The 18,266-nt window shown below is 43.7% G+C and overlaps 1 protein-coding gene across 1 annotated transcript in view; it reads right to left on the bottom strand.

Annotated features, from left to right (window-relative positions):
- CDK18 (cyclin dependent kinase 18) overlaps positions 1-8,092 on the bottom strand; it is an 85,029-nt gene extending 76,937 nt beyond the window's left edge. The window contains exon 1 of the mRNA XM_063142719.1: positions 7,863-8,092. The gene's annotated coding sequence lies outside the window, so the exon portion shown is untranslated. The remainder of the gene's footprint in view (positions 1-7,862) is intronic.
- Between the last annotated feature and the right edge of the window lie 10,174 nt (positions 8,093-18,266).

Raw genomic sequence — 18,266 nt, 5'->3', positions numbered from 1 at the left:
CTGTTTTGGATTGCACCACCTGATCCTACTAGTCCGTGATCTGTTATCTGGACTAGCAAGGCCCAGTCAGCGGATTGGCATAATCCAAATATGGCTTGTGAGCACCAGGCATGTCAAATCAGCATTTTTTTATGCATGAAAACAACACCACATGAAAGTACACTTAGATGTGGAGCTGACCTCAAATCTCTGGGATAATGAGTCCATCACTTTTGGCTGGCTTTGGTAGCCAAGCCAAAACTTCTAGTTGCCTCCAGGGCCTCTCCTCTCCCCCGGCCCTTAAACTCTCACTGTGCCTCCACACATGGTCACAGGGAAGCCTGCACTCCCATCCCCAGTTCCAAGCAGAGCTCTGGAATCAGTGGTAGGATCACGTCGGTTTTGACTGAGGTGCTCCAAGCACTATAGCAATGCAGCAGCAAAGGAAGCGTCTGCCAGTCTCCCCAGGATGGCAAGGGCTTGTCAGTCTGGCCTTGTGCCACTGACGTTCTCATGTACCACGTCTACCCACTGGCCAAACAACCCTCAGCCTTCCTCCCAACTTTAGAGCAGCTGGGAAGGGGATGTGTACAATTACAGAGATAAGTCCTGCCCCATCTTAAGCACCAAGGTTGGGAAGAAAGCTGGGGAACATCACACTCATTAGAGAGAAGCAGCACACTCACCCCGGTGAATGAACACGTGCAACCCTGTCTGGGGCTCAAGACTACACAGTTTACGGGTGCATTTGGAAGCCTTGAGCAAATGCCTTGGTATCAACTTCAGTTTCCCATCTACAAAAGACTCAAGGACTTCCGGAAGCCACATCTTCCACCTGTTCCTAGATATATGAGGGCGGGTGCCCTGGAGAAACAAATATACTCTCTATATGCCCAGAGGCATTTAGAAGCTATCTGACTTCACATGCACTGTGGTTAAATCCTGGCACAGAAAACAGGTTCTAGGGCTCAACGCTGCCCCAAACATAACCCTTATCACAATTAACAAATGAGTTCTGCAACGAAATATTACAATCCAGTGCTCCTTTTCAGCCATGCTGTCTTCCAGGACACTTCATTCTCTCTCTTCCCCCAGCTTCATACCCTCTCCAACTGATACTCAGTATTCTGTGACCACTGAACACTCTCAGTTGTCATTGGGCTCTGTGTGTGTGAGAGAGAGTGCATGGAGGGGGGAGAGTTGGCCCACTTAGGTCTTCTTTCTAAATATGTTTTCTTCTTCTGCCACCCTTGGGAGTTCCCCCAAACACGCTGATACTTCCCTCTTGTTTCTCAGTGGACCCATTTTGGCTACCATCCTGTCTGTGAGCACTCAGCACCTGAGCCTGCTGTTAAAGAGAGTGGTATGTTTAAAACCTGATCACTCAGTAGGTGTAGGGTCACTTTCAAAACCTGATCCTAAGTCCTAAACTGAAATTAGCAATGAGGTATATGCATTTTTTAATATATATATTTTTGCCACCATTGACTGGCAATAGGCAGGTGGTGTCTGGAATTAAAAAGAGCCAGGCATTCAATAAGTATATCTCTAATGCAAATATGAGATACTATAAGAATCAGCAAGATACTGGTACGGATGGTGAAGCCTCCAGAGCTTTTATTTCTGCTGATATCAATTATGGTTTAATACTCCAGTGAGTATGGCTCTCAAGGCTCCAGACCAAAAGCTGTGGGGTTGCATAGGTGGAAGGCACAAGATATGGCGAGGAAAAATACTACCTTAAAGGAGTCCTGATTGGAATCTTTTTAAAAAGAGATGCTGCATCTGATTACTGATAGTTCTGCAAAGCCTAATTGCTTGCAGGATTGAAATTCAGGCACTTTCATTCATTGCAGCCGACAAATAGTTTTCTGTTTTTCATTTCTCTTTGCAAAAAGGAAAACAAATGGGGGACCCCAGGACATTAATTAAAAGGCATAAGGGGGCAGATTCAATAGACAGATTCAACACATGGAATCCAGTTGCCAAAAAAAAAAAAAACAGCCAGAAGAGCACTTTGAAGTGGATCAGGCAGAAGGTATTGGGTGTCCATTGCACTAAACGGAGGATAAATATGTTGCATTCATTCCTGTGTGTCACACAAATAAGTTTTCTGCAACAGATTTCCTAGGCAGCCTTGACGATTCAGGTGACTTTCCCATGCCAGATTCTTTTACTCCATACAGCAGCAGCACTTGTGAAACTTCAAGGACTGCTGGAACTGGGATTCGGAATCTTTGGTTTTGTGTGTGAATGCTCCATGTGATGAGCAATTGGAACTGCAGCTTGGAACATCTGCTTAAGAGTGAAATTTTCTTAGGCTTTAGACTAGCTATGCCAGGCTGGCCGTTGGGGTCTTCTGAACAGGAAAGGCCATAAAAGGCTTCCTGTTTGAGCTGGGATGTTGCCTGAGCAATAAGGTCTTCTTCACTCTAGTGCATTTGTGTGGTTCTTGGCTCTAAATCCCAGGCTCAACTTCTGGCTCCCAGATCCTGGTTCACCAGTGACTGCTGCCTACAGCTTGGCCTGGTTAACTGTTGTAAACTGCCCAGAGAGCTTCGGCTGTGGGGCGGTATATAAATGTAATAAATAAATAAGAGAGAACTCAGCCACCATGTTATTTTTAAGGGTCTCTAAGCATGTCTGTTTCTCCAAAGATACTGAAAGAGCAAAGGCAATGGGCAGCCTTCTCCCTGCTATTCTTCACATAATTCACACATCAATTATTACGAACAATTTGATTACTGCACTTGAAAGTATCAAGAACAACTTTGGCCATGATGGGGATACCCTGCTCCACTGAAATCTTTGAGAACTTCAGAAAACCCTACCTTTAGACTGGCCAACGTCTAAGTCTTGTAATAAAGCCAGAAAGAAAACAAACATACATTTTCATGGGATACTGAATGATTAAATATCTGTCTCTGGAGGGCAACATGACTATGGTGAGAATCCCTATAGAATATTGTTTTCTGCATGAAGACCTATCAAACCACACAAGAACAAATTTTACAGCTACAACTATATTGCCAAACTCCATAGTTGGCCATAAGTTAAAAGCAATGGCCTCAAAAAGAACTAAAGCCTTCTTTCATGAGGGACTCATAATGGCTGGGTCCGCACAACACGACAACCCACACTCAAGGTTGAGTGTGGGTTGTCATTGAATGTGGGTTGTTCTGTTTTGTGAACCCAACCATGTTAACAAATAATGGTTTGTTAATCACAAAAAACCCAGAGTTTACAACCCAACAACAAACCATGGGTTCTCTTCATGGGTTGTTCATGGTTAACAAGCCACAATTTGTTAACCACAACACAACAACCCACAGTTAAATGACAACCCACACAATCCATACTGAATCTTGAATGTGGGTTGTCGTGTTGTGTGAACTCATTCAATGTTTGCCATTCTGATGTTTCAAAAAAGAGAGGAAAGGAGTCTAGAGTTCTGGAGAGTAGGACTGCCCCAAGAATGAAAAGGTCCGAATTTGACTTCCACTTCTATTCTTAAGCTCCACTTGGAACCTCAGGCAAACCCTTTTTTCTCTGGAACCTCTTTCTATATTGGGAGCAGTTATCTCCCTTTGTTATTTATAATGCATGAGCTGCCTTACTAGCTAGTATAAAGGGACCTTGAACTCATTTAGAGGCCAATGGGTTCTATCACAATGCTTAAACCAATCAAATTTGCATTGAGATAGCTAAAATGTCAGAAAATGAAACAATCTAGATTCCAAAATGAGTTATAGCTGCACAAACGGCTGTTGTATTTTAAATCACTCATTAAAATGTGCAGCCATAGTGCTGCTAATATAAAGCAAGTGCCTTTACTGGAAGTACAACAGACAGCACAATAGCCCCCAAAGTAAGCTTTCAATCTTGATTGAATAGGAGATGTGCTAGAGCATGGCTGCCTGCTGATATATTATGCATTAAAATTCAGTTCTGAACTTGTTCAGAAAAACAGAGACTCTCTCTTGAGGATTTTAACCCACATCATTTGCATCTCTAGCCAGTAGGTCAATCTGGGAGAAACCAAGAACAACTACAGTGATGACTCCCCAACTCACCTTTGGTCAGACAAGCAGAGAGATTATATAGGGCAAATGGCTCTTTCACAGTTCAGATGACCACAGACCGACTACACGGTCAAGTTCATGCTCATGAGAGCATTCAGCAGTAACATCAACATATGGCAAGGGCTGGCAACCACTTGGCTCACATGCAGCCCTCAACCCAATTTCACGCCACCTAATTTCAAAAACCTTCTGCATGTGACCAGTTCACACCTCTGGCAAGAGCAATCTGGTCTTCCCATGGAAGCCTACTAAGCAAGAAGACAGGGAAAGAGGGTGTCAGAAAGAGAAAAGGGGGTGACCCACCCACTTTTGGCCTTGGTCCTGCTCACCACTGGCTTTATCCCTACCTACTGCTGACATGCAGCCCCTGATAGATTACCCGTAAAGCAATTTGGCCCTTGAAAGAAAACGTTGCCCACTCCTGGCCTATACAGTTAGTAAGTTTGGGTAACAGACCCTATATTCACCTAACTTCAGCTTATTTACTGACATTTCATACTCTAATCTCTTGAATATGAAATTGAGTCCATAACCCCCAGCAAGATCTTTCTTCCCCACTGCCCCCATCAATGGCAGTGACCTGCTTCACACATCACATTGCAATTGCTGGGTTATTTAACCCAGGAATTGCCAGGGATGAGGAAATTAACAAGTGTGCTGCTTCTCACACATTTGTCATTATTGCTTTCAATTAACCACCCAGTAACACCCTAGTTCCTGGATTGTTTTTGTAATATGTGAACCCAACATTTGCTCATGGTTTGTTGTTACGTTAAGTCTACATTGTTTAATCCATAAATAACCCAGAGTTTTCCAGTTCAAACATAATTAAAAGAAACCCAGGAATGATATGTTCCTGGGTGATTAACTGAAAGTGGAAATGACGAGTGCATGGGAGGAAGCATACTCATCTCCAGCAATTTCTAGGTTAAACAATCCAAGAATTGCAGCATGACTTACAAACTGGCTCCATGCAAGCAAAACTATTATTGCTGATGGGTAAAGTTCAAAGTGTCATAGAGAAACACAGCAAGCTGTGAATGAATCAAGATAGTGCACAGGGTGATATGCCTGAAATAACCTGAAATGCCTCATTTATGCAGACAGGGACTATTATCTCAAGACAATTCTATCTCAAGACAATACTAAGGTAACAGCCTTTGGCATTTGATTGTCAACAAGCCTTGATGGTGAACATTCTTCCAGTGACCTAACACATGCCACTGGTTCTGGTGGGTTTTTCAGGTTGGTCAGGCTCAAGGTGGGTTCTTGCTTTGCAGATACAAAGTGCAGTAGCTGCACCTACTCATGGAAAATTTATGAAATGCTGACCGGTTTTCCATTCATAGTTCTCAAAGTTTAAAGTTACATAAATCATACTCAGAACACTGCGTAATATTGAGCTGTCTTTCAAAGTTTCATACAAATAAGGAACTAGGAAACAACTTCAGCATCATAGCAAGAGTGGAGTCAAGCTTTACAGAACTGAGCATGCTTCTGCTTGCTCATATCAGTTTTTGTTCAGGACTTGCTATAATGTATAAAAGGGTTTCAAGAGAAGAGAGTCTTTGACAGTGTTATCCTACACATGCTTACTCAGAAGCCAGCCCCACTAAGTTCAATGGAATTTATTCCCAGGTAAGTGTGTATAGACTTATATTGTTAAACAACATATGCAGCATAGCAACAATGGTGGGAAAAGTTGTTCTTACAAACATCTGAGTTTGTTGTTCTTTATAAAATATGGTGATACAAAATTAGCACTCATTCCAAGATTATATCAAAGTGGAATCATTCCCATCTCTATGTAGCACACTTGCCTCTTCCTTCCCTACTTTCAGATGAAGAGAATGGTGGATTATGGATACCTGGCTTTCAAAAGATTACAGAGCATGTTAATATACACTACAGAAAGTGATTGAAGTCTTTACTCTTTTTCTAAATTTGAAGCCTCTAAAAAGGGACATAGCTCAGTGGTACAGCACCTACTTTGCATGCAAAAGGTTACAGGTTTGATCCCCGGCATCTCCAGGTAGGGCTGATAAAGAATTGTGCCTGAAACCCTGCAGAGCTGCAAAACAGTATTGTGTTGACAATACTGAGCTAGATGGTTCACTGCTGACTTAGGTTCCCAAGACATCACCACACAAAATGATGTCAAGATGGAGGGAAGATCCTATTTGAACCTATTGCCTATTCAACTTCTGATCTGCTTTTCAACAACACTTTATCAGGTTGCCATTAAAAATGCCCAGCAGCCTCACAAGTTTCCTTATTACCAAACATGGATCCCTGTACACTTCTCTTCACCTTTATTAGAGATCATTATCCTTAAAGGAACCATTTCATCACCCAGAAAGCGACGTGCCACTCGCCTCCAACTCACTCAGTTGGCAGGAACTACACATTAAAAATCAATGCCAGCAGTCTGAGGCTTGAGGGTACTATGTCTTCCCTTTCACAATTAATGCTACCATTGTACTCATCCATCTGCAACACTCACTTTCCCTTTTGTTTTCCTAGAGAGAAGAGCCAGTTTAAACATCCCTGGCACAAATTGTAGTCTGGCGAGACAGGAGATTCCAGTCATATACATGAACTCATCTTGTTTAGGGAGCCCCCTTGACTCTAAGGAAGACAACTTTATGTCAAAGAAACATTTTAAAGACAGTTTCTCCACATATTCGGAAAAAAACTATGTTATTGCTATGGAGATGCCAGAATCCAAAGTGTTGCATGATCAAAAGATCACTCTCAAATCCAGCAGATTAGCTCCTGGATATGTCAGATATCAGAGAAAAACAGAAACCTTTCTACAGGTTTTGAAAACGTCATCCTGAATTTCTTAGCCCTTTTTCTCTCCTTGCTGGCTCCTTCTTAGACAAGGCCAAAATACTGACCCGATAAAAGCCCAGGGGATTGAAGGGGGAGGGGGAGAGAAGAGTTGGAGGCCAGGATAAGAAAGATGGGAAGTTTTCAGATGAATGTTACATAACAAGCCAGTGTGGTGCTGTGTTTAGAGTGTTGGATTGGGATGCAGGAGATCCAGGTTCTAGTCCCCGCTTGGCCATGGAGTTCACTGGAGGAGAAGTAGGATCATGTATGCCACCTTGAGTCCCTCAGAGGAAGGGTGGGACATAAATGTAACAAACAAATAAATAAGTAATGATCAACTTGTCTGAATGGCTTGGGCATCTAAGGTAGACAAACCGACGTATGCCTAAAGATAAATGGAGCGGCATGGCCTAGTTGCCAAAAACAGAAGATGCAATGGTAAACCTATAACACTTCCTACTGTAGGACAAATATTTCTCCAAACTGGATGCTCCATACAAAACAACCCCATGAACACAGAAAACTCTAGCATAATCTCCCTGACATGCTAGTTTTCTGGGCACAGGAATCTCTCCCCCCACCGCCCCCATAGAAGGACATTCCACCGTCGGAGCCCTCACCTGCATTCTGGAGTGGGACAACCACCCAGGCACAGGTTTACCACCTCATCAGAACTAGGGTGCTCGGAGCCCACACGGGTAGCTAGGAGCTGCAAATCAGGAGGGCGGTTTTTGTTTTTTCTACGGCTTTAACCCAAGCCGATTTACCGAACTTTCTTTCCTTGAAACCCCCACGCCCAGTAGAAAATCGCACCCTCGAAAGGCGGAAACTGTAGAGATTCGCTCGAAGGGGCCCCTTAAAGAGAGGGCGCTGGAGTTGCTCCTTTACGCCTGCTCCTCGTTCCACCTTTGCTCTGTTTACATTGAAATAGAAGCGGACCACAGAGGGAAGGCGGCGCTCGCTTACCCGGCGGCTAGATGGCGAGGGGAAGCCGCGCTCGCCCTCGCCTCGCCGTCTCTCTTGTCCCTCGGCGTTAAAAGAGGAATAAAGGGCCGGAGCGGAGTCCCACTTCCACGCCTCTGCTCTCTCGCTCCTCCGGGTCCACGCCTCCCGGCAGGGATATTCCCAGCTCTCCCCGTCCGGGCTGGAGCACAGAGAAGACCCGGAGAGCGCCTGGTTTCCAGCAACAACCTGAAGCAGGCAGGAGGTTGCGAGAGGGAGGAGCCGCGGGCAGCCACCAATCCTCTTGAAGAAGGCTTCACGCGGCGCTGGCTCCGCCTCCCCCGCCGCTCTGTGACTTTTTTTTTCTTTTCCCGCGGAGGGAGGGGCTAAAGTTGGGGGCGGAGTGTCACCAGGCAGAAATTCAGCAGGTGCTGCTTTCACTGGCATGCAGGGAATTCGCTGGCACACCAGATGCGATGATGGCTGCTGGCTTAGATATCTTTAAAAGGGGGGTTAGGTGCATTCTGGAGGCCTATCTATGAAAAAATATTCATGATGAATAACTAAAACCTTCAGGTTCAGAGGCTGCTTACCTATGAATACTAGTTACTTTGGGGGTGGGGAGCGGGCGGCCAAATAGGAGGGCGGTCGGTTGGTTGCCTTTAGGTTTTGCTTTTGGACTCTACAGAAACTTCTGTCTGTTTCTGGCTGCTCTGAGACACACTTCTAAAATCTATATTATTAGTGCAATACCTTTATTAGGCCAACCAAAAGATCACCAAAAAATCAGCATGCTTTTGAGATCTCCAGATCTCTTCATCAGGGAAGATGTTATGGAAAGCAGGTTTGTGGGGGCAGGGAGAATAGGGTGTCTGAATGTTCAGATTTCCAAGATGAAGTAGGGGAGGAGAGGTCTACAGACGTTTAAATTAGGCTCTGCAGGTCATATGATTGTTGGACCTGGGGCTAGAGGGCAAGAAAAGGAGAAATGTTGGATCACCCATTTTTGAAAATATAAAATCCAGATATTATTAAGAAGTGTTTCCATGCTGGGCATGCTGGTGGACCACAGAGAAACTAGGCAGTCTGTATCTGGAGATAATTTTAGATGCTATATTAGGATTTAAAAAAAGGTCAGTTGAAGCCAAATTAGTTAGCTTTACCTAGTGTGTTAGAAGAAATACAAAAATGGCTACTTCAACGACACATAGAATCCAATACGATAAGTTCATAGGGCAATGTGGCTACAGTTAGCAAGATTTCGAGTTGTGCAGAACTAGCATAAAATAACGTAGAATTCTGTTCCACTTGACATCTTGCTATCATAACATAGGAAGCATTTTGGACCCTGTGTTTGCTTTGCTAGTATTTCTTCTCTAGTTTGGCTATCCATGTCTGTCTTAGTAGACCTATGTTATACTTGCTTTCTGCCAAACCTCAGAGCTGCCCTTGATGCTGATGTAACCTGGAGAAAGGCAAAAGTAGCCTAAAGCCATTGTGCTCATCACCAAGTGCTCATCACTTGGTGCAGTTCAACCGTTGTGATTGACTCATAGTATGCCTCAAACTGCCACGACTCTCTAAGCCTTGAGTCCTGTGCTATATAAACTGAGACTTTATTAAGATGCCTGAGCATTTCAAAGCAAGTCAGGGTATTGACATACTTTATTCTTATTGGTTTGGATAGGAATGTTATGCCTCTCATAGTAAGCATGCGGGTTGGTTGGTGGGCAAGCTGTTCAGCTGTCAAATCACTGGGGCGGGAAGATGCCACAAACTGAACATGGAGAGAGCAATCCTATGGTTCCTGGGCGAGTGTCCCAGGGAGGGACCGTAGGATGGATTGGATTCTGCCCTCCGAGATGGGAGAGAGCATGCTGATTTCAGAAGGGGGAGTTGAAGAACTGACTCCCCAAGCCTGACCTCTTGCAACTCAACCTCAGACAGGGGGAAAGGGGGCTGGGGAGGGGAGGAGACCAGAGAGGCCAGGATGCGATTTATTATTATTATTATTATTATTATTATTATTATTATTATTTATTTATTTATATAGCACCATCAATGTACATGGTGCTGTACAGAGTAAAACAGTAAATAGCAAGACCCTGCCGCATAGGCTTACAATCTAATATGCTGAGCTTCCACCGGCCTCCTCCCCGTCCCTCCAAAATGCCCTTGCTAGACAGGCTGAAAAGTTGGTGTAGTGAAAAACCAAAGCTTGCATTACACAATTAATGCCCTCCTGCCTCGTCGGCTTCAGCCCGGCAGGGCATAGAAATTTCAGAAGCCTCCAAATTCAGAGGCTTCCTAACAGTGAGGGTGCAATAAATAGATTTGCACTCTGAGGCAGTGAAATTGGCACAAAATAGCAGTCTACCCAATAATAAGAAGGGTATGAGAAGGGTCATGGGGAAGCCTATGGATAGGAGTAACAGTAACCCTGGGATTCTGGCTTGGTTGGAGTTTAGTGATAAGGACAGCCTTCAGGCCGTAAAGATATGCAACAAGTCTGGGCGAAGCCCAACCTCAAGAAACCTAGAAATGGCTCTGGGCTTCTTCCATGCCTATGGCATCCATTACTGACAAGTGAAAGGGTGAACATCTATTTGAAACTATTTTTAAAAACGGAACCCTGCATTTTTAAATTTCATTCCAACTGCCATAGGAATTTGAATAATTAGTTCCATGTTAATTTCTAATCTGAGAACAATATGATGAGGTTCAAGGATATAAATATGACCAAAGTAGGAGCAAGGGATAGAAAGCCTGGAATATTTTGTGGTTAACATATGGAATGACATGAGGATTCTGGGGAGAATGGTTGTGTGTGTGTGATGATAATGAAAAGCCTACTAACGAGAAGAAAACTAATGAGAAAATATGTTGAGGTACAAGAAATATTAAAAACAAAGGAAGGTATTTGAGCTAGTACCTTCCGCAATTCCACCCAAGCATGCGGGATGTTTTGTTTATATGTTTGAATAATTAATTTCCCCCCCTGAATTTGATTTACTTGTGAAACTCATTACTATCTATCAGTGGCTGTTATCAACCAAGGACTAATCTACACTGTAGCATCTTTTGATGCTGCTCCAATTCAGTCACACATTTTTAGCACTCGCATTTACTCCTGCTGTGGCACACTGGGGGGGATTCTACACGTCGGACTGAGGGCGCTTCCATGCGCCCCCAGTGCGCCCCCAAAGCGATCGTGTAGCTTGCCTGGAAGAAGAGACGAGGAAGAGGCGTCCTTGCCGGCCGGATCGGAGAGCTTGGTGGAAGAAGGCGGGGTGGAGAGCTTCTTCCGCTCTCCACCCGGCCTTCTTCCGCCGAGCTCTCCGACCCAGCCGGCGAGGAGGTAGGTCGGTGGCGGCGGCAGCGGCAAGGACGCCTCTTCCTTGTCTCTTCTTCCAGGCAAGCTACACGATCGCTTTGGGGGTGCACTGGGGGTGCATGGAAGCGCCCTCAGTCCGACGTGTAGAATCCCCCTTGGATCAATTAAAGCGTTTCTGAGGCAGTTTAAAATGTGGTTTGTGTCACATTACTAGTCAATCCTTCCCGCTTTTGGTACATCGGGGTGGAATTTCTCTGATCCAGGTTGGACATGAAGTGTGATCACTTTGTTTGGGGGAGGAGGGAAACGGCATGCTCACACTCACACACATACATGCACACACAGACACTGCCATTGGAGCTGAAAAGGATAGATGGATCATCTGACTGTTCTTGTGCAATGCCCATGATGTTTCTGGGCCTGGTTCCTGTCAGAAATGTAAAACTGAACTAGATGGATAAATAAGCATAACAACAGGCACGTTACAATATATTAATAGCTTGGGATGCAAAATAGGACAGACCTGAGAAGCCAACTGAGATAGATAATTGTACAAGCCATTAACAAGCTCAGACATAAACTTTGTGACCTTGTCATAAGAATATATATTATAGTAATCACCACCAGCTGCAATGATAGCCTAAACTATAATTTGGATGGAAAGGATGCAAGGTAAGATAGAACTAAGGGATTTTGTTGGCTCATCCAGAAAGTACTAGCTGTTCAGGGACAGCTTGGGCAGATGTATTGCAAATGAACACTTCTTCAGAAAAGCGGTCGTTAAAGGGCATTGTAGATTATTCTTTGTACCATTGCTTCTCAATTTCTGCACTACTGCTGTTTGTTATCAATCAGACCTACTCTGTCTTTGCAATGTTATCAAGCCTCTTCCTTTTGCTATATCTTTGCTCATTCTATTTGGATTGTAAGTGTACTGGGTAGAGACTGTTACTTCTAAACAACCTGAGAACACAGTAGGGATTAAATACATATTAAGGAGAAATAATAATTGTAACAGCCCACAACAGAGAAAGTTGGGGCATTTGACTTAATATCATTCTAAACATTGGTGGACAATCTGAGATGAGGTCCCTTCAAATTATTTAAACAAAATGTTAAGAACCTAAGAGAAGCCATGCTGGATTAGACCAAGGTTCCATCTAGTCCAGCACTCTGTTCAGACAGTGACCACACAGCTGTTGATCAGGGACCCACAAGCAGGACACGGTGCAATAACACCCTCCCACCCACATTTCCCAGCAACTGGTGTATATAGGCTTACTGCCTCTGATACTGGAGGTAGCACACGGCCCTCAGGAATAGTAGCCATTGATAGCCCTTCTCCTCCAGGAATGTATCCAACCCCCTTTTAAAGCCATCCAAATTGGTGGCCATCACTACATCTTGTGTAGTGAATTCCATAGTTTAACTATGTGCTGTGTGAAGAAGTACTTCCTTTTATCTGTCCTCCCACCATGGGATGAGCTCGGGTTTAGTATTATGGGAGAGGGAGGGAAATATCTCCCTATCCACATTCTCCAACCATGCGTAATTTTGTACACCTCTCCCCTTAGCCTCCTTTCTTGACTTCTGTATTATAAAATGGTAAGTCACAGAAAGTGGTTTACAAATAAGGTTAAAGCTGAACTAGATGTGACCTTAATTGTGTAAATACAATATACATCCATGTTTTAAAAATGTAAATAGCAGCCATAGATGGGAGTGGGAAGAGAGAGTTTAAACTAGGCAAAAATTGGCCCTCCTGAAGCCAACAGAGGCTTCCCTCTCAATGCACATAGATGCAGAGGAGAGATTTTTTTGACAGGAGCATGGGGAGGTGGGGGGGGCGGGGCCGTAAGGGTTAAATTTATCCCCTCCGTATTACTATTTACATTTTAAAAAAGATGTGCATTAATTGCATCCACACAATTAATGTCCTGAGTAGCCCTATCCAGGTGTTCTTATTTAATACTTTATTCTTCATTACATTTGAAAATTAGGATTATATCCTATACTGTAGTAATTCATCAAAATGGCTCAGAGCCAATCAAGAAGACATAAGGCAATCAAGGAGCAGGCATTGATTTCAACTGTGTATTATATATTTCTGTTTCTTCTGGTTCTTGCAGTTAGAAGGAAAGCTGAAAGCCATAAGTTTCAGCCTGAAAGGGAAATGTACGTGCTCACTTTGGATATAAACTGGAAGGAAGAGTCCACTTTAAATTTCTCTTTAGTCATATCTGGTACAGGCAGTACAAAGCTGGATTCTCTGTGTGGTCTATGGGGTGGCAAGTTGTTTCGGGTTTCTTATGCACATTTGCTTGAGAGTATGGATGTTTCCAGACACAGGCTCTTAGCTCTACCAATCAAAATGCACTGTGCACCTATTCTTTTCCTCCTTAACTGATTTTTTTCCTGGTAAGAAAAAAGGCTGAAAAAGCAATTTGAAAACATGGGAGGGTTACAAATAGAAGATGTTGTCTGGTCTCCCGTAAAAGTTAATGTTTTAAGCAGGATGGTTACAAGATAAAAGTCTCATCTGGGAACACCCTAAATCGCATTGAACTCAGTAGGACTTATTTCTAAGAAATTTTGCATAGATAAGGCATGAAGAATCCCAGAGTTTCAGCAGCACCGAAATGAGGCTAACTTTTTTTTTATTTTTTATTTTATTTATTTATTTATTTATTACATTTTTATACCGCCCAATAGCTGAAGCTCTCTGGGCGGTTCACAAAAATTAAAACCACAGTAAAACACCCAACAGGTTAAAACACAATTACGAAATACAGTATAAAAAGCACAACCAGGATAAAACCACACAGCAAAGTTGATATAAGATTAAAATACAGAGTTAAAACAGTAAAATTTAAATTTAAGTTAAAATTAAGTGTTCAAATACTGAGTGAATAAAAAGGTCTTCAGCTGGCGACGAAAGCAGTACAGTGTAGGCGCCAGGCGGACCTCTCTGGGGAGCTCGTTCCACAACCGGGGTGCCACAGCGGAGAAAGCCCTCCTCCTAGTAGCCACCTGCCTCACTTCCTTTGGCAGGGGCCCACGGAGAAGGGCCCCTGTAGATGATCTTAAGGTCCGGGTAGGTACATATGGGAGGAGGCGTTCCTTCAGATAACCTGGCCCCAAACCGTTTAGGGCTTTAAATGTCAATACCATCACTTTGAATTGGGCCCGGACCTGGACTGGCAGCCAATGAAGCTGGAAAAGGACTGGCGTAATGTGATCTCGCCAGCCAGTCCCTGTTAATAACCTTGCTGCCCTGTTTTGCACCAGTTGAAGCTTCCGGACCGTTTTCAAAGGCAGCCCCATGTATAACGCATTGCAGTAATCCAAGCGAGAGGTTATCAGAGCATGGATAACTGTAGCTAGGCTATCTCTGTCCAGATAAGGGCGTAGTTGGTATATCAACCTAAGCTGATAAAAGGTGCTCTTTGCCACTGAGTTCACCTGTGCCTCAAGTGACAGTTCTGGATCCAAGAGCACCCCAAACTACGGACCCGATCCTTTAGGGGGAGTGCAACCCCGTCCAGGACAGGGCAAACATCACCTCGCCGGACAGATGAACCACCCGCTAACAGTACCTCCGTCTTGTCTGGATTGAGACTCAGTTTGTTAGCCCTCAGCCAGTCCATTACCGTGCCCAGGCACTGGTTCAGAACAGTCACTGCCTCACCTTTTAACCTTTAGTTAAAGTTTTAGTCATCACATTGAACTTCTATCAACGGTTGCAAGCTTGAATTGATCATCTTGATTTACTAGTTCCTTTGATCTTGTGTATCCAATTACTTCATACAGAAGTGATACAAATATGATCAGATCTGGATCGTATTTGTTATATGCACAAACAATTTATTCAGAGAAAATTACAGGCTGTTGTACAAGGCAATATATAAAGTCGGACCAGATCCCAGCAAGTATTTTTCCACCACAGCCTAGTTTAGCCTAAGGAGCTGAGGTCAGTATGGGCTGTGGCTACATATTAGCAATGACAGCGGTTGCAATCAGCTGCATTTTCTGCTATTAGGCCAGCCATTGAGCTCCTGTGAATTTACCAGCAAGTCTGTGGTTGTCCAAACCTGATGTCTGGACTTGTTTAGTCAAACTCTAGAAGCATGAATATCCTCCTGTTTGTCTGCTATATTCCCTTAATAAAGGAAAACAACCTTTAATCCTTACCCATATACGCAAGTCAAAAGGATTCTAATTATATCTCTGGCCTTTTGGGCCCTTATGAACAGGACATTTTCATTGAGCTCTAAGATTTCTTTTCCCAGGAGATGTTGGCAAGAACTGAGTACCCCTTTAATGAAAATATGAGGAAACCCAAGGGATTTACTAAACTGACAGGCTTTTAGGAAGGTCCTCAAGACTTACTTGTTTACTCTGGCCTTCCCCTGATACTGTTCTGGGTTGTAGCTGCAATTTTATAGCAGGCTTTTAATTCTGTCTAGGCCAGATGTTTTATGCTGGTGTTTATTGTTTTTATGTGTGTTAGCTGTTTTATTACTGTATCAGTTCTTTATTATAATTAATTTTATGTTGTAAGCTGCCTTGGGAAGGCTCCCACCCTGAAAAGCAGCCTAAAAATATTTAAAATAATTAAATAAATCTGTCTTTCCTGCTCTCCCCCTAATTTGACATTCCTGTAGCTGGGGGCAGGGGAAGGCAGTTCCCAGAGCTTCTCTACATGAGCAATTTATTGCACACTCATGATTGGCCACTCACAGAAGTTTGTGGGTCCTTTACATGACACCTCCAGCCTCCAGGACATCTTCCACACCTTCCCTCAGGAATCTCACTTATAAAAAAAAAATCAGGAATAATACACTATTTGAAATTATTGCTGGATATAATCCAGTCACTAGATGACACAGCTTCATTGAACTTTATGGGGAAGGGAAGTTTTTAATTACAAACCATGTGGTCACCATTTGTCTCTGTTTAGGATCTTTCTCCAGATGCAGAAAGATCCTTGAAGAACAAAAAATGGTAAGGGTGTGTGTGTTTTTCTTAATGTAGAGATGCTCCCAGAAAGTGTTATGTCCTGGATTTACACATGAGTGGTAGTACTGCACCTAACTCCACCCACCCTCTCTCTGCCTACCCTTGGACAGTGAAAAGTCTTACAGTTCTGGGCAATTGAGAATAAAGAGCATGTAGCCAAGCAACTTAGAATCCAATTGCCAGAAATCGGGGAATGAAATGGGTGAAAAATATGGGGAACAGCTGTAACAAGCTAATGAGGACAATAATTTTTAGGGGAGAAAATGCAGCCCCAAGCAATGTTAAGTGTTGGTGCGGGTAGAAGCAGCTCCAGTGCAATCATATATTATGTAAGCTGCTTTGACTTGATCAAAAGCTGAGATAACAACCAAGTGCATCCATATATACAAAAGTCCCAAACTTCTACTCTATAAATTCTGAACTAGACAGCTCCAGCAAGGTCTGCCTTGAACCAAGACCATCTCAAAAAGGATGTCGTGGAGCAAGAAAAAGTGCACAAAAGGGCAACCAAAATGATCAGAGGATCGGAGCACTTTCCCTACAAGGAAAGGCTACAACAGAGGCAAGCCACCTTATTCCATCCAGACATTTTACACAACAACTCCCATAAATCCCAGCCAGCTCAGGGATTATGAGAGTTGTAGTCCAAAACATCTAGAGGGCACCAGGTTGTCTGCTCTGGTTTACAATATTTGTGCCTCTTTAGTTTAGGGGGGGAAATGACAAAGGCCTAATCTACAACTGCCATTTATCCTGGGGTGGACTCAAGGTCATCCCTGAGTGTCCAAATGATGCACAACTGATCCTGGGGTGAATCAGGGATGACCACTCAGTTCTCCCAGGATATCTGGGACCGCTTTTGTCCTAGTTTTTTCTCCAGTCTTGGGACAATCCTGAGGTCTGCAGGTAGTGTGGCTCTCCCTCCTGGGGTCCTCCCTCTTCCTCGTGAGTAGCGGGGCTCAGGAAATGGGCGAGGAGCTGTGCGGGGAGAGTCTGTAGGCATTAGGGGTGAGGGGAAAGCAGTTTTGCCATGTTTGCAATGGCTCTCGCCGCCTTCCAGTGCTGATTTTGTTGTGTGTGTTGTTGTTTTTTAAAGTACTTTTGTGCAGGATCACGCCCTCTTTTGTATCTGGTCAAGATACAACAGCTTTAGCTGTTGTGATGAAGAGGGAATTTCACCAGGTACTGCATGCATACGAATGGCTCCTGCTGAAATTCCCTTTTCTATGCAACTGTTAAAGATACAGGAGCCTTGTTCTCCTTTTCATATGGTCACGCTACTAGAACTCCCATCAGGCCTAGCCAGCATAGCCAATAGTGAGGGATGGGTGGAGTTGCAACCCAGCAACACATTCTTTCTCCATGAGACAAACCTTCAGGCTGATCCAGCAAAGTTCTCCCCCCTCATTTCTTTTGTTCTCCTTCTGTTAAGGAACACTGCAAAGTGCTAATTCGTTTGAAAAGACCAGAACTTTGTGGCAACACATTTTTGCTTTGATCCAGCAAGCTCAGCCTTTTGGTGTTAAATGTCAATCACGATGTTTAGAAAATGTCAGTGAATCTATTTTGTACACAATAATGTCCAGAAGTTCACATTTCACCTTGTTTATGGTGTTGGCTTCTGTGTCAGAGCCACTTGATACTGTTCTAACCCTCTCCACGCCCCCAGAATAAGATACACAGTGCCTCCTCTTAGTCAATTATTAAGTAAACACACGAACAACAGTCGGAGCAACATAAAATATAAGCAACACTGCAGCATCAAGTATTCAGCACTACAGAATGGAGAAGTAATGAGCCCATCTATTTCACAGCAGTAGTGTGTTTTCTGGACACATTACTCTCCACATGTCTAATCTGTTCTACAGGTAGCAAAGGCACTTCCTTTTCTCTGGGATTTTTTCCCCTCCCACCTACAATTTCTCCTTTTCACAGCAGAACAGCGTGTCTGTTTCCAAGCTGCAATCGTTTCCAGCGGATCCAGAGAGGTGGGTTACAGATGCTCATGGACATGTTTCCTCTGCTAAGCCAAACTTGCTTGCCCACAAACATGCTTAGCTTTGAGAGCGGATCAA

This window comes from Elgaria multicarinata, chromosome 1, assembly GCF_023053635.1.
Source record: "Elgaria multicarinata webbii isolate HBS135686 ecotype San Diego chromosome 1, rElgMul1.1.pri, whole genome shotgun sequence".
NCBI classification, from domain to species: domain Eukaryota; kingdom Metazoa; phylum Chordata; class Lepidosauria; order Squamata; family Anguidae; genus Elgaria; species Elgaria multicarinata.
Note: the sequence above shows the minus strand (reverse complement) of the source record. Positions and strands in the feature narration are given on the sequence as shown.